At 49.9% G+C, this 13861-nt stretch overlaps 6 non-coding genes across 6 annotated transcripts; all 6 read left to right on the plus strand.

Moving 5' to 3' along the window:
• Positions 1-636: 636 nt before the first annotated feature.
• TRNAG-UCC (transfer RNA glycine (anticodon UCC)) lies at positions 637-708 on the plus strand. The gene has a single exon. It is a non-coding gene; the product is annotated as a tRNA-Gly (tRNA).
• Positions 709-3139: 2431 nt separating this feature from the next.
• On the plus strand, positions 3140-3211 carry TRNAG-UCC (transfer RNA glycine (anticodon UCC)). Its single transcript has one exon. It is a non-coding gene; the product is annotated as a tRNA-Gly (tRNA).
• Positions 3212-5653: 2442 nt separating this feature from the next.
• Positions 5654-5725, plus strand: TRNAG-UCC (transfer RNA glycine (anticodon UCC)). The gene has a single exon. It is a non-coding gene; the product is annotated as a tRNA-Gly (tRNA).
• Positions 5726-6910: 1185 nt separating this feature from the next.
• Positions 6911-6982, plus strand: TRNAG-UCC (transfer RNA glycine (anticodon UCC)). Its single transcript has one exon. It is a non-coding gene; the product is annotated as a tRNA-Gly (tRNA).
• Positions 6983-8167: 1185 nt separating this feature from the next.
• Positions 8168-8239, plus strand: TRNAG-UCC (transfer RNA glycine (anticodon UCC)). The gene has a single exon. It is a non-coding gene; the product is annotated as a tRNA-Gly (tRNA).
• A 4904-nt stretch (positions 8240-13143) lies between these two features.
• Positions 13144-13215, plus strand: TRNAG-UCC (transfer RNA glycine (anticodon UCC)). Its single transcript has one exon. It is a non-coding gene; the product is annotated as a tRNA-Gly (tRNA).
• The last annotated feature ends 646 nt before the right edge of the window (positions 13216-13861 follow it).

A 13861-nucleotide genomic window follows, 5' to 3' on the forward strand; every position in this document is an offset into this window, starting at 1 on the left:
AGAATGAGAGAGAGAGACAGAGAGAGAGAGACAGAGAGAGAAGGGGAAGGGGTGTTGGCAGTTAGGGTGTGAGCTAGAGAAATGAGGCCTGTCTGCAAAAGGCCATGGGATGGGAGTGCGTGGTTGCAGGTTGTTTGGCTTTGTAAGGCCTACTGCCCGCTTCACTCGAAAATGGGTCTAGGGTTGTCGGTTTGTAGGCTGTAAAAGCCCAGAAAAGCTTTTGTTCTCCAACCAGCAGAGTGGCGCAGCGGAAGCGTGCTGGGCCCATAACCCAGAGGTCGATGGATCGAAACCATCCTCTGCTAACTTTTTTCAAATTATGTTTTTGTGTCATGGCATTAGGGCACAAAGAGCTGTAAGTGCCTGGATGCAATGTCATTCCTTGAACTTGCTGCCTCGTTCCACTCTTGCGCTAAATAGGAGAGGGTCCCAGCCCAGCCAACAAAATGTACTGTTCAATCAAACCAAACTTAAAACCAAGCTCCTTTTTTAAGGGGTCCCGGGGAAATGTTGGGCTGACCGGCAAGACCTCATGATGCGAACTGCTTCTGCGTCAAACGCAAGCTTTTTTCATTCCCAGCCAATGACTTATTCTTATTTCTAAGGGCCGCTCCATCAGATAGCCCAGACAGGCAGGCGTTGGTGGTATAGTGGTGAGCATAGCTGCCTTCCAAGCAGTTGACCCGGGTTCGATTCCCGGCCAACGCAGATCAAATCTTTAAATTGTTCAAAATGCATTTTTTGGAAATCAGACTCATGCTGAAAGCAAAGCTGACACACTTTTCGTGAAAATCAAAACCCCATCCAGGAAAGGTTCTTGCATCCTAGTTTCTGCAACTGTCTATCGGTGAGGGGATTGAAGCGAACAGGGCTCCTGGCCCCTCCCCGACAAAGCCCTGACGAAGGCCTGACAAAGGCCTATTCGCCTTGCCCTGACGGGCCTTGGTCCCAGCAGGCCACCGAGCACAGCACCTCAGCCTATTAGAGTGAGGTTTCAGGATCTCTCTCATCCTGTAAACCAACATACTGAAGAAGGTGAAACGTGTGGCTGCGCTCCTCACATGCTGAAGCAGCAGCAGCCCTTTCCCTGAAGCAAAGTTCCTTCATTCCTCCCTCCCATAACCCTTAGCAGGGGATTTATGGTAATTGAGTTGAGTTTCCAAACTGGCCCTTCCTTCCTTCCTTCCCATATCTGCCAGCTCGAGAAGGCTTGTTTTGTTGCACCTGGGAAGTAAAGTATCTATTTGCGAGAGAGAGAGAATGAGAGAGAGAGACAGAGAGAGAGAGACAGAGAGAGAAGGGGAAGGGGTGTTGGCAGTTAGGGTGTGAGCTAGAGAAATGAGGCCTGTCTGCAAAAGGCCATGGGATGGGAGTGCGTGGTTGCAGGTTGTTTGGCTTTGTAAGGCCTACTGCCCGCTTCACTCGAAACTGGGTCTAGGGTTGTCGGTTTGTAGGCTGTAAAAGCCCATAAAAGCTCTTGTTCTCCAACCAGCAGAGTGGCGCAGCGGAAGCGTGCTGGGCCCATAACCCAGAGGTCGATGGATCGAAACCATCCTCTGCTAACTTTTTTCAAATTATGTTTTTGTGTCATGGCATTAGGGCACAAAGAGCTGTAAGTGCCTGGATGCAATGTCATTCCTTGAACTTGCTGCCTCGTTCCACTCTTGCGCTAAATAGGAGAGGGTCCCAGCCCAGCCAACAAAATGTACTGTTCAATCAAACCAAACTTAAAACCAAGCTCCTTTTTTAAGGGGTCCCGGGGAAATGTTGGGCTGACCGGCAAGACCTCATGATGCGAACTGCTTCTGCGTCAAACGCAAGCTTTTTTCATTCCCAGCCAATGACTTATTCTTATTTCTAAGGGCCGCTCCATCAGATAGCCCAGACAGGCAGGCGTTGGTGGTATAGTGGTGAGCATAGCTGCCTTCCAAGCAGTTGACCCCGGTTCGATTCCCGGCCAACGCAGATCAAATCTTTAAATTGTTCAAAATGCATTTTTTGGAAATCAGACTCACGCTGAAAGCAAAGCTGACACACTTTTCGTGAAAATCAAAACCCCATCCAGGAAAGGTTCTTGCATCCTAGTTTCTGCAACTGTCTATCGGTGAGGGGATTGAAGCGAGCAGGGCTCCTGGCCCCTCCCCGACAAAGGCCTGACAAAGGCCTATTCGCCTTGCCCTGACGGGCCAAGGTCCCAGCAGGCCACCGAGCACAGCACCTCAGCCTATTAGAGTGAGGTTTCAGGATCTCTCTCATCCTGTAAACCAACATACTGAAGAAGGTGAAACGTGTGGCTGCGCTCCTCACATGCTGAAGCAGCAGCAGCCCTTTCCCTGAAGCAAAGTTCCTTCATTCCTCCCTCCCATAACCCTTAGCAGGGGATTTATGGTAATTGAGTTGAGTTTCCAAACTGGCCCTTCCTTCCTTCCTTCCCATATCTGCCAGCTCGAGAAGGCTTGTTTTGTTGCACCTGGGAAGTAAAGTATCTATTTGCGAGAGAGAGAGAATGAGAGAGAGAGACAGAGAGAGAGAGACAGAGAGAGAAGGGGAAGGGGTGTTGGCAGTTAGGGTGTGAGCTAGAGAAATGAGGCCTGTCTGCAAAAGGCCATGGGATGGGAGTGCGTGGTTGCAGGTTGTTTGGCTTTGTAAGGCCTACTGCCCGCTTCACTCGAAAATGGGTCTAGGGTTGTCGGTTTGTAGGCTGTAAAAGCCCAGAAAAGCTTTTGTTCTCCAACCAGCAGAGTGGCGCAGCGGAAGCGTGCTGGGCCCATAACCCAGAGGTCGATGGATCGAAACCATCCTCTGCTAACTTTTTTCAAATTATGTTTTTGTGTCATGGCATTAGGGCACAAAGAGCTGTAAGTGCCTGGATGCAATGTCATTCCTTGAACTTGCTGCCTCGTTCCACTCTTGCGCTAAATAGGAGAGGGTCCCAGCCCAGCCAACAAAATGTACTGTTCAATCAAACCAAACTTAAAATCAAGCTCCTTTTTTAAGGGGTCCCGGGGAAATGTTGGGCTGACCGGCAAGACCTCATGATGCGAACTGCTTCTGCGTCAAACGCAAGCTTTTTTCATTCCCAGCCAATGACTTATTCTTATTTCTAAGGGGCGCTCCATCAGATAGCCCAGACAGGCAGGCGTTGGTGGTATAGTGGTGAGCATAGCTGCCTTCCAAGCAGTTGACCCGGGTTCGATTCCCGGCCAACGCAGATCAAATCTTTAAATTGTTCAAAATGCATTTTTTGGAAATCAGACTCATGCTGAAAGCAAAGCTGACACACTTTTCGTGAAAATCAAAACCCCATCCAGGAAAGGTTCTTGCATCCTAGTTTCTGCAACTGTCTATCGGTGAGGGGATTGAAGCGAGCAGGGCTCCTGGCCCCTCCCCGACAAAGCCCTGACGAAGGCCTGACAAAGGCCTATTCGCCTTGCCCTGACGGGCCTTGGTCCCAGCAGGCCACCGAGCACAGCACCTCAGCCTATTAGAGTGAGGTTTCAGGATCTCTCTCATCCTGTAAACCAACATACTGAAGAAGGTGAAACGTGTGGCTGCGCTCCTCACATGCTGAAGCAGCAGCAGCCCTTTCCCTGAAGCAAAGTTCCTTCATTCCTCCCTCCCATAACCCTTAGCAGGGGATTTATGGTAATTGAGTTGAGTTTCCAAACTGGCCCTTCCTTCCTTCCTTCCCATATCTGCCAGCTCGAGAAGGCTTGTTTTGTTGCACCTGGGAAGTAAAGTATCTATTTGCGAGAGAGAGAGAATGAGAGAGAGAGACAGAGAGAGAGAGACAGAGAGAGAAGGGGAAGGGGTGTTGGCAGTTAGGGTGTGAGCTAGAGAAATGAGGCCTGTCTGCAAAAGGCCATGGGATGGGAGTGCGTGGTTGCAGGTTGTTTGGCTTTGTAAGGCCTACTGCCCGCTTCACTCGAAACTGGGTCTAGGGTTGTCGGTTTGTAGGCTGTAAAAGCCCAGAAAAGCTCTTGTTCTCCAACCAGCAGAGTGGCGCAGCGGAAGCGTGCTGGGCCCATAACCCAGAGGTCGATGGATCGAAACCATCCTCTGCTAACTTTTTTCAAATTATGTTTTTGTGTCATGGCATTAGGGCACAAAGAGCTGTAAGTGCCTGGATGCAATGTCATTCCTTGAACTTGCTGCCTCGTTCCACTCTTGCGCTAAATAGGAGAGGGTCCCAGCCCAGCCAACAAAATGTACTGTTCAATCAAACCAAACTTAAAACCAAGCTCCTTTTTTAAGGGGTCCCGGGGAAATGTTGGGCTGACCGGCAAGACCTCATGATGCGAACTGCTTCTGCGTCAAACGCAAGCTTTTTTCATTCCCAGCCAATGACTTATTCTTATTTCTAAGGGCCGCTCCATCAGATAGCCCAGACAGGCAGGGGTTGGTGGTATAGTGGTGAGCATAGCTGCCTTCCAAGCAGTTGACCCGGGTTCGATTCCCGGCCAACGCAGATCAAATCTTTAAATTGTTCAAAATGCATTTTTTGGAAATCAGACTCATGCTGAAAGCAAAGCTGACACACTTTTCGTGAAAATCAAAACCCCATCCAGGAAAGGTTCTTGCATCCTAGTTTCTGCAACTGTCTATCGGTGAGGGGATTGAAGCGAGCAGGGCTCCTGGCCCCTCCCCGACAAAGCCCTGACGAAGGCCTGACAAAGGCCTATTCGCCTTGCCCTGACGGGCCTTGGTCCCAGCAGGCCACCGAGCACAGCACCTCAGCCTATTAGAGTGAGGTTTCAGGATCTCTCTCATCCTGTAAACCAACATACTGAAGAAGGTGAAACGTGTGGCTGCGCTCCTCACATGCTGAAGCAGCAGCAGCCCTTTCCCTGAAGCAAAGTTCCTTCATTCCTCCCTCCCATAACCCTTAGCAGGGGATTTATGGTAATTGAGTTGAGTTTCCAAACTGGCCCTTCCTTCCTTCCTTCCCATATCTGCCAGCTCGAGAAGGCTTGTTTTGTTGCACCTGGGAAGTAAAGTATCTATTTGCGAGAGAGAGAGAATGAGAGAGAGAGACAGAGAGAGAGTGACAGAGAGAGAAGGGGAAGGGGTGTTGGCAGTTAGGGTGTGAGCTAGAGAAATGAGGCCTGTCTGCAAAAGGCCATGGGATGGGAGTGCCTGGTTGCAGGTTGTTTGGCTTTGTAAGGCCTACTGCCCGCTTCACTCGAAACTGGGTCTAGGGTTGTCGGTTTGTAGGCTGTAAAAGCCCAGAAAAGCTCTTGTTCTCCAACCAGCAGAGTGGCGCAGCGGAAGCGTGCTGGGCCCATAACCCAGAGGTCGATGGATCGAAACCATCCTCTGCTAACTTTTTTCAAATTATGTTTTTGTGTCATGGCATTAGGGCACAAAGAGCTGTAAGTGCCTGGATGCAATGTCATTCCTTGAACTTGCTGCCTCGTTCCACTCTTGCGCTAAATAGGAGAGGGTCCCAGCCCAGCCAACAAAATGTACTGTTCAATCAAACCAAACTTAAAACCAAGCTCCTTTTTTAAGGGGTCCCGGGGAAATGTTGGGCTGACCGGCAAGACCTCATGATGCGAACTGCTTCTGCGTCAAACGCAAGCTTTTTTCATTCCCAGCCAATGACTTATTCTTATTTCTAAGGGCCGCTCCATCAGATAGCCCAGACAGGCAGGCGTTGGTGGTATAGTGGTGAGCATAGCTGCCTTCCAAGCAGTTGACCCGGGTTCGATTCCCGGCCAACGCAGATCAAATCTTTAAATTGTTCAAAATGCATTTTTTGGAAATCAGACTCATGCTGAAAGCAAAGCTGACACACTTTTCGTGAAAATCAAAACCCCATCCAGGAAAGGTTCTTGTATCCTAGTTTCTGCAACTGTCTATCGGTGAGGGGATTGAAGCGAGCAGGGCTCCTGGCCCCTCCCCGACAAAGCCCTGACGAAGGCCTGACAAAGGCCTATTCGCCTTGCCCTGACGGGCCTTGGTCCCAGCAGGCCACCGAGCACAGCACCTCAGCCTATTAGAGTGAGGTTTCAGGATCTCTCTCATCCTGTAAACCAACATACTGAAGAAGGTGAAACGTGTGGCTGCGCTCCTCACATGCTGAAGCAGCAGCAGCCCTTTCCCTGAAGCAAAGTTCCTTCATTCCTCCCTCCCATAACCCTTAGCAGGGGATTTATGGTAATTGAGTTGAGTTTCCAAACTGGCCCTTCCTTCCTTCCTTCCCATATCTGCCAGCTCGAGAAGGCTTGTTTTGTTGCACCTGGGAAGTAAAGTATCTATTTGCGAGAGAGAGAGAATGAGAGAGAGAGACAGAGAGAGAGAGACAGAGAGAGAAGGGGAAGGGGTGTTGGCAGTTAGGGTGTGAGCTAGAGAAATGAGGCCTGTCTGCAAAAGGCCATGGGATGGGAGTGCGTGGTTGCAGGTTGTTTGGCTTTGTAAGGCCTACTGCCCGCTTCACTCGAAACTGGGTCTAGGGTTGTCGGTTTGTAGGCTGTAAAAGCCCAGAAAAGCTCTTGTTCTCCAACCAGCAGAGTGACGCAGCGGAAGCGTGCTGGGCCCATAACCCAGAGGTCGATGGATCAAAACCATCCTCTGCTAACTTTTTTCAAATTATGTTTTTGTGTCATGGCATTAGGGCACAAAGAGCTGTAAGTGCCTGGATGCAATGTCATTCCTTGAACTTGCTGCCTCGTTCCACTCTTGCGCTAAATAGGAGAGGGTCCCAGCCCAGCCAACAAAATGTACTGTTCAATCAAACCAAACTTAAAACCAAGCTCCTTTTTTAAGGGGTCCCGGGGAAATGTTGGGCTGACCGGCAAGACCTCATGATGCGAACTGCTTCTGCGTCAAACGCAAGCTTTTTTCATTCCCAGCCAATGACTTATTCTTATTTCTAAGGGCCGCTCCATCAGATAGCCCAGACAGGCAGGCGTTGGTGGTATAGTGGTGAGCATAGCTGCCTTCCAAGCAGTTGACCCGGGTTCGATTCCCGGCCAACGCAGATCAAATCTTTAAATTGTTCAAAATGCATTTTTTGGAAATCAGACTCATGCTGAAAGCAAAGCTGACACACTTTTCGTGAAAATCAAAACCCCATCCAGGAAAGGTTCTTGCATCCTAGTTTCTGCAACTGTCTATCGGTGAGGGGATTGAAGCGAGCAGGGCTCCTGGCCCCTCCCCGACAAAGCCCTGACGAAGGCCTGACAAAGGCCTATTCGCCTTGACCTGACGGGCCTTGGTCCCAGCAGGCCACCGAGCACAGCACCTCAGCCTATTAGAGTGAGGTTTCAGGATCTCTCTCATCCTGTAAACCAACATACTGAAGAAGGTGAAACGTGTGGCTGCGCTCCTCACATGCTGAAGCAGCAGCAGCCCTTTCCCTGAAGCAAAGTTCCTTCATTCCTCCCTCCCATAACCCTTAGCAGGGGATTTATGGTAATTGAGTTGAGTTTCCAAACTGGCCCTTCCTTCCTTCCTTCCCATATCTGCCAGCTCGAGAAGGCTTGTTTTGTTGCACCTGGGAAGTAAAGTATCTATTTGCGAGAGAGAGAGAATGAGAGAGAGAGACAGAGAGAGAGAGACAGAGAGAGAAGGGGAAGGGGTGTTGGCAGTTAGGGTGTGAGCTAGAGAAATGAGGCCTGTCTGCAAAAGGCCATGGGATGGGAGTGCGTGGTTGCAGGTTGTTTGGCTTTGTAAGGCCTACTGCCCGCTTCACTCGAAACTGGGTCTAGGGTTGTCGGTTTGTAGGCTGTAAAAGCCCAGAAAAGCTCTTGTTCTCCAACCAGCAGAGTGGCGCAGCGGAAGCGTGCTGGGCCCATAACCCAGAGGTCGATGGATCGAAACCATCCTCTGCTAACTTTTTTCAAATTATGTTTTTGTGTCATGGCATTAGGGCACAAAGAGCTGTAAGTGCCTGGATGCAATGTCATTCCTTGAACTTGCTGCCTCGTTCCACTCTTGCGCTAAATAGGAGAGGGTCCCAGCCCAGCCAACAAAATGTACTGTTCAATCAAACCAAACTTAAAACCAAGCTCCTTTTTTAAGGGGTCCCGGGGAAATGTTGGGCTGACCGGCAAGACCTCATGATGCGAACTGCTTCTGCGTCAAACGCAAGCTTTTTTCATTCCCAGCCAATGACTTATTCTTATTTCTAAGGGCCGCTCCATCAGATAGCCCAGACAGGCAGGCGTTGGTGGTATAGTGGTGAGCATAGCTGCCTTCCAAGCAGTTGACCCGGGTTCGATTCCCGGCCAACGCAGATCAAATCTTTAAATTGTTCAAAATGCATTTTTTGGAAATCAGACTCATGCTGAAAGCAAAGCTGACACTCTTTTCGTGAAAATCAAAACCCCATCCAGGAAAGGTTCTTGCATCCTAGTTTCTGCAACTGTCTATCGGTGAGGGGATTGAAGCGAGCAGGGCTCCTGGCCCCTCCCCGACAAAGGCCTGACAAAGGCCTATTCGCCTTGCCCTGACGGGCCAAGGTCCCAGCAGGCCACCGAGCACAGCACCTCAGCCTATTAGAGTGAGGTTTCAGGATCTCTCTCATCCTGTAAACCAACATACTGAAGAAGGTGAAACGTGTGGCTGCGCTCCTCACATGCTGAAGCAGCAGCAGCCCTTTCCCTGAAGCAAAGTTCCTTCATTCCTCCCTCCCATAACCCTTAGCAGGGGATTTATGGTAATTGAGTTGAGTTTCCAAACTGGCCCTTCCTTCCTTCCTTCCCATATCTGCCAGCTCGAGAAGGCTTGTTTTGTTGCACCTGGGAAGTAAAGTATCTATTTGCGAGAGAGAGAGAATGAGAGAGAGAGACAGAGAGAGAAGGGGAAGGGGTGTTGGCAGTTAGGGTGTGAGCTAGAGAAATGAGGCCTGTCTGCAAAAGGCCATGGGATGGGAGTGCGTGGTTGCAGGTTGTTTGGCTTTGTAAGGCCTACTGCCCGCTTCACTCGAAAATGGGTCTAGGGTTGTCGGTTTGTAGGCTGTAAAAGCCCAGAAAAGCTTTTGTTCTCCAACCAGCAGAGTGGCGCAGCGGAAGCGTGCTGGGCCCATAACCCAGAGGTCGATGGATCGAAACCATCCTCTGCTAACTTTTTTCAAATTATGTTTTTGTGTCATGGCATTAGGGCACAAAGAGCTGTAAGTGCCTGGATGCAATGTCATTCCTTGAACTTGCTGCCTCGTTCCACTCTTGCGCTAAATAGGAGAGGGTCCCAGCCCAGCCAACAAAATGTACTGTTCAATCAAACCAAACTTAAAACCAAGCTCCTTTTTTAAGGGGTCCCGGGGAAATGTTGGGCTGACCGGCAAGACCTCATGATGCGAACTGCTTCTGCGTCAAACGCGCAAGCTTTTTTCATTCCCAGCCAATGCCTTATTCTTATTTCTAAGGGCCGCTCCATCAGATAGCCCAGACAGGCAGGCGTTGGTGGTATAGTGGTGAGCATAGCTGCCTTCCAAGCAGTTGACCAACGCAGATCAAATCTTTAAATTGTTCAAAATGCATTTTTTGGAAATCAGACTCATGCTGAAAGCAAAGCTGACACACTTTTCGTGAAAATCAAAACCCCATCCAGGAAAGGTTCTTGCATCCTAGTTTCTGCAACTGTCTATCGGTGAGGGGATTGAAGCGAGCAGGGCTCCTGGCCCCTCCCCGACAAAGCCCTGACGAAGGCCTGACAAAGGCCTATTCGCCTTGCCCTGACGGGCCTTGGTCCCAGCAGGCCACCGAGCACAGCACCTCAGCCTATTAGAGTGAGGTTTCAGGATCTCTCTCATCCTGTAAACCAACATACTGAAGAAGGTGAAACGTGTGGCTGCGCTCCTCACATGCTGAAGCAGCAGCAGCCCTTTCCCTGAAGCAAAGTTCCTTCATTCCTCCCTCCCATAACCCTTAGCAGGGGATTTATGGTAATTGAGTTGAGTTTCCAAACTGGCCCTTCCTTCCTTCCTTCCCATATCTGCCAGCTCGAGAAGGCTTGTTTTGTTGCACCTGGGAAGTAAAGTATCTATTTGCGAGAGAGAGAGAATGAGAGAGAGAGACAGAGAGAGAGAGACAGAGAGAGAAGGGGAAGGGGTGTTGGCAGTTAGGGTGTGAGCTAGAGAAATGAGGCCTGTCTGCAAAAGGCCATGGGATCGGAGTGCGTGGTTGCAGGTTGTTTGGCTTTGTAAGGCCTACTGCCCGCTTCACTCGAAAATGGGTCTAGGGTTGTTGGTTTGTAGGCTGTAAAAGCCCAGAAAAGCTTTTGTTCTCCAACCAGCAGAGTGGCGCAGCGGAAGCGTGCTGGGCCCATAACCCAGAGGTCGATGGATCGAAACCATCCTCTGCTAACTTTTTTCAAATTATGTTTTTGTGTCATGGCATTAGGGCACAAAGAGCTGTAAGTGCCTGGATGCAATGTCATTCCTTGAACTTGCTGCCTCGTTCCACTCTTGCGCTAAATAGGAGAGGGTCCCAGCCCAGCCAACAAAATGTACTGTTCAATCAAACCAAACTTAAAACCAAGCTCCTTTTTTAAGGGGTCCCGGGGAAATGTTGGGCTGACCGGCAAGACCTCATGATGCGAACTGCTTCTGCGTCAAACGCAAGCTTTTTTCATTCCCAGCCAATGACTTATTCTTATTTCTAAGGGCCGCTCCATCAGATAGCCCAGACAGGCAGGCGTTGGTGGTATAGTGGTGAGCATAGCTGCCTTCCAAGCAGTTGACCCGGGTTTGATTCCCGGCCAACGCAGATCAAATCTTTAAATTGTTCAAAATGCATTTTTTGGAAATCAGACTCATGCTGAAAGCAAAGCTGACACACTTTTCGTGAAAATCAAAACCCCATCCAGGAAAGGTTCTTGCATCCTAGTTTCTGCAACTGTCTATCGGTGAGGGGATTGAAGCGAGCAGGGCTCCTGGCCCCTCCCCGACAAAGCCCTGACGAAGGCCTGACAAAGGCCTATTCGCCTTGCCCTGACGGGCCTTGGTCCCAGCAGGCCACCGAGCACAGCACCTCAGCCTATTAGAGTGAGGTTTCAGGATCTCTCTCATCCTGTAAACCAACATACTGAAGAAGGTGAAACGTGTGGCTGCGCTCCTCACATGCTGAAGCAGCAGCAGCCCTTTCCCTGAAGCAAAGTTCCTTCATTCCTCCCTCCCATAACCCTTAGCAGGGGATTTATGGTAATTGAGTTGAGTTTCCAAACTGGCCCTTCCTTCCTTCCTTCCCATATCTGCCAGCTCGAGAAGGCTTGTTTTGTTGCACCTGGGAAGTAAAGTATCTATTTGCGAGAGAGAGAGAATGAGAGAGAGAGACAGAGAGAGAGAGACAGAGAGAGAAGGGGAAGGGGTGTTGGCAGTTAGGGTGTGAGCTAGAGAAATGAGGCCTGTCTGCAAAAGGCCATGGGATGGGAGTGCGTGGTTGCAGGTTGTTTGGCTTTGTAAGGCCTACTGCCCGCTTCACTCGAAACTGGGTCTAGGGTTGTCGGTTTGTAGGCTGTAAAAGCCCATAAAAGCTCTTGTTCTCCAACCAGCAGAGTGGCGCAGCGGAAGCGTGCTGGGCCCATAACCCAGAGGTCGATGGATCGAAACCATCCTCTGCTAACTTTTTTCAAATTATGTTTTTGTGTCATGGCATTAGGGCACAAAGAGCTGTAAGTGCCTGGATGCAATGTCATTCCTTGAACTTGCTGCCTCGTTCCACTCTTGCGCTAAATAGGAGAGGGTCCCAGCCCAGCCAACAAAATGTACTGTTCAATCAAACCAAACTTAAAACCAAGCTCCTTTTTTAAGGGGTCCCGGGGAAATGTTGGGCTGACCGGCAAGACCTCATGATGCGAACTGCTTCTGCGTCAAACGCAAGCTTTTTTCATTCCCAGCCAATGACTTATTCTTATTTCTAAGGGCCGCTCCATCAGATAGCCCAGACAGGCAGGCGTTGGTGGTGTAGTGGTGAGCATAGCTGCCTTCCAAGCAGTTGACCCCGGTTCGATTCCCGGCCAACGCAGATCAAATCTTTAAATTGTTCAAAATGCATTTTTTGGAAATCAGACTCATGCTGAAAGCAAAGCTGACACACTTTTCGTGAAAATCAAAACCCCATCCAGGAAAGGTTCTTGCATCCTAGTTTCTGCAACTGTCTATCGGTGAGGGGATTGAAGCGAGCAGGGCTCCTGGCCCCTCCCCGACAAAGGCCTGACAAAGGCCTATTCGCCTTGCCCTGACGGGCCAAGGTCCCAGCAGGCCACCGAGCACAGCACCTCAGCCTATTAGAGTGAGGTTTCAGGATCTCTCTCATCCTGTAAACCAACATACTGAAGAAGGTGAAACGTGTGGCTGCGCTCCTCACATGCTGAAGCAGCAGCAGCCCTTTCCCTGAAGCAAAGTTCCTTCATTCCTCCCTCCCATAACCCTTAGCAGGGGATTTATGGTAATTGAGTTGAGTTTCCAAACTGGCCCTTCCTTCCTTCCTTCCCATATCTGCCAGCTCGAGAAGGCTTGTTTTGTTGCACCTGGGAAGTAAAGTATCTATTTGCGAGAGAGAGAGAATGAGAGAGAGAGACAGAGAGAGAGAGACAGAGAGAGAAGGGGAAGGGGTGTTGGCAGTTAGGGTGTGAGCTAGAGAAATGAGGCCTGTCTGCAAAAGGCCATGGGATGGGAGTGCGTGGTTGCAGGTTGTTTGGCTTTGTAAGGCCTACTGCCCGCTTCACTCGAAAATGGGTCTAGGGTTGTCGGTTTGTAGGCTGTAAAAGCCCAGAAAAGCTTTTGTTCTCCAACCAGCAGAGTGGCGCAGCGGAAGCGTGCTGGGCCCATAACCCAGAGGTCGATGGATCGAAACCATCCTCTGCTAACTTTTTTCAAATTATGTTTTTGTGTCATGGCATTAGGGCACAAAGAGCTGTAAGTGCCTGGATGCAATGTCATTCCTTGAACTTGCTGCCTCGTTCCACTCTTGCGCTAAATAGGAGAGGGTCCCAGCCCAGCCAACAAAATGTACTGTTCAATCAAACCAAACTTAAAACCAAGCTCCTTTTTTAAGGGGTCCCGGGGAAATGTTGGGCTGACCGGCAAGACCTCATGATGCGAACTGCTTCTGCGTCAAACGCAAGCTTTTTTCATTCCCAGCCAATGACTTATTCTTATTTCTAAGGGCCGCTCCATCAGATAGCCCAGACAGGCAGGCGTTGGTGGTATAGTGGTGAGCATAGCTGCCTTCCAAGCAGTTGACCCGGGTTCGATTCCCGGCCAACGCAGATCAAATCTTTAAATTGTTCAAAATGCATTTTTTGGAAATCAGACTCATGCTGAAAGCAAAGCTGACACACTTTTCGTGAAAATCAAAACCCCATCCAGGAAAGGTTCTTGCATCCTAGTTTCTGCAACTGTCTATCGGTGAGGGGATTGAAGCGAGCAGGGCTCCTGGCCCCTCCCCGACAAAGCCCTGACGAAGGCCTGACAAAGGCCTATTCGCCTTGCCCTGACGGGCCTTGGTCCCAGCAGGCCACCAAGCACAGCACCTCAGCCTATTAGAGTGAGGTTTCAGGATCTCTCTCATCCTGTAAACCAACATACTGAAGAAGGTGAAACGTGTGGCTGCGCTCCTCACATGCTGAAGCAGCAGCAGCCCTTTCCCTGAAGCAAAGTTCCTTCATTCCTCCCTCCCATAACCCTTAGCAGGGGATTTATGGTAATTGAGTTGAGTTTCCAAACTGGCCCTTCCTTCCTTCCTTCCCATATCTGCCAGCTCGAGAAGGCTTGTTTTGTTGCACCTGGGAAGTAAAGTATCTATTTGCGAGAGAGAGAGAATGAGAGAGAGAGACAGAGAGAGAGAGACAGAGAGAGAAGGGGAAGGGGTGTTGGCAGTTAGGGTGTGAGCTAGAGAAATGAGGCCTGTCTGCA

The sequence above is a fragment of the Ambystoma mexicanum genome, chromosome 6q (genome assembly GCF_040938575.1).
Source record: "Ambystoma mexicanum isolate Mex_15411 chromosome 6q, UKY_AmexF1_1, whole genome shotgun sequence".
NCBI lineage: Eukaryota > Metazoa > Chordata > Amphibia > Caudata > Ambystomatidae > Ambystoma > Ambystoma mexicanum.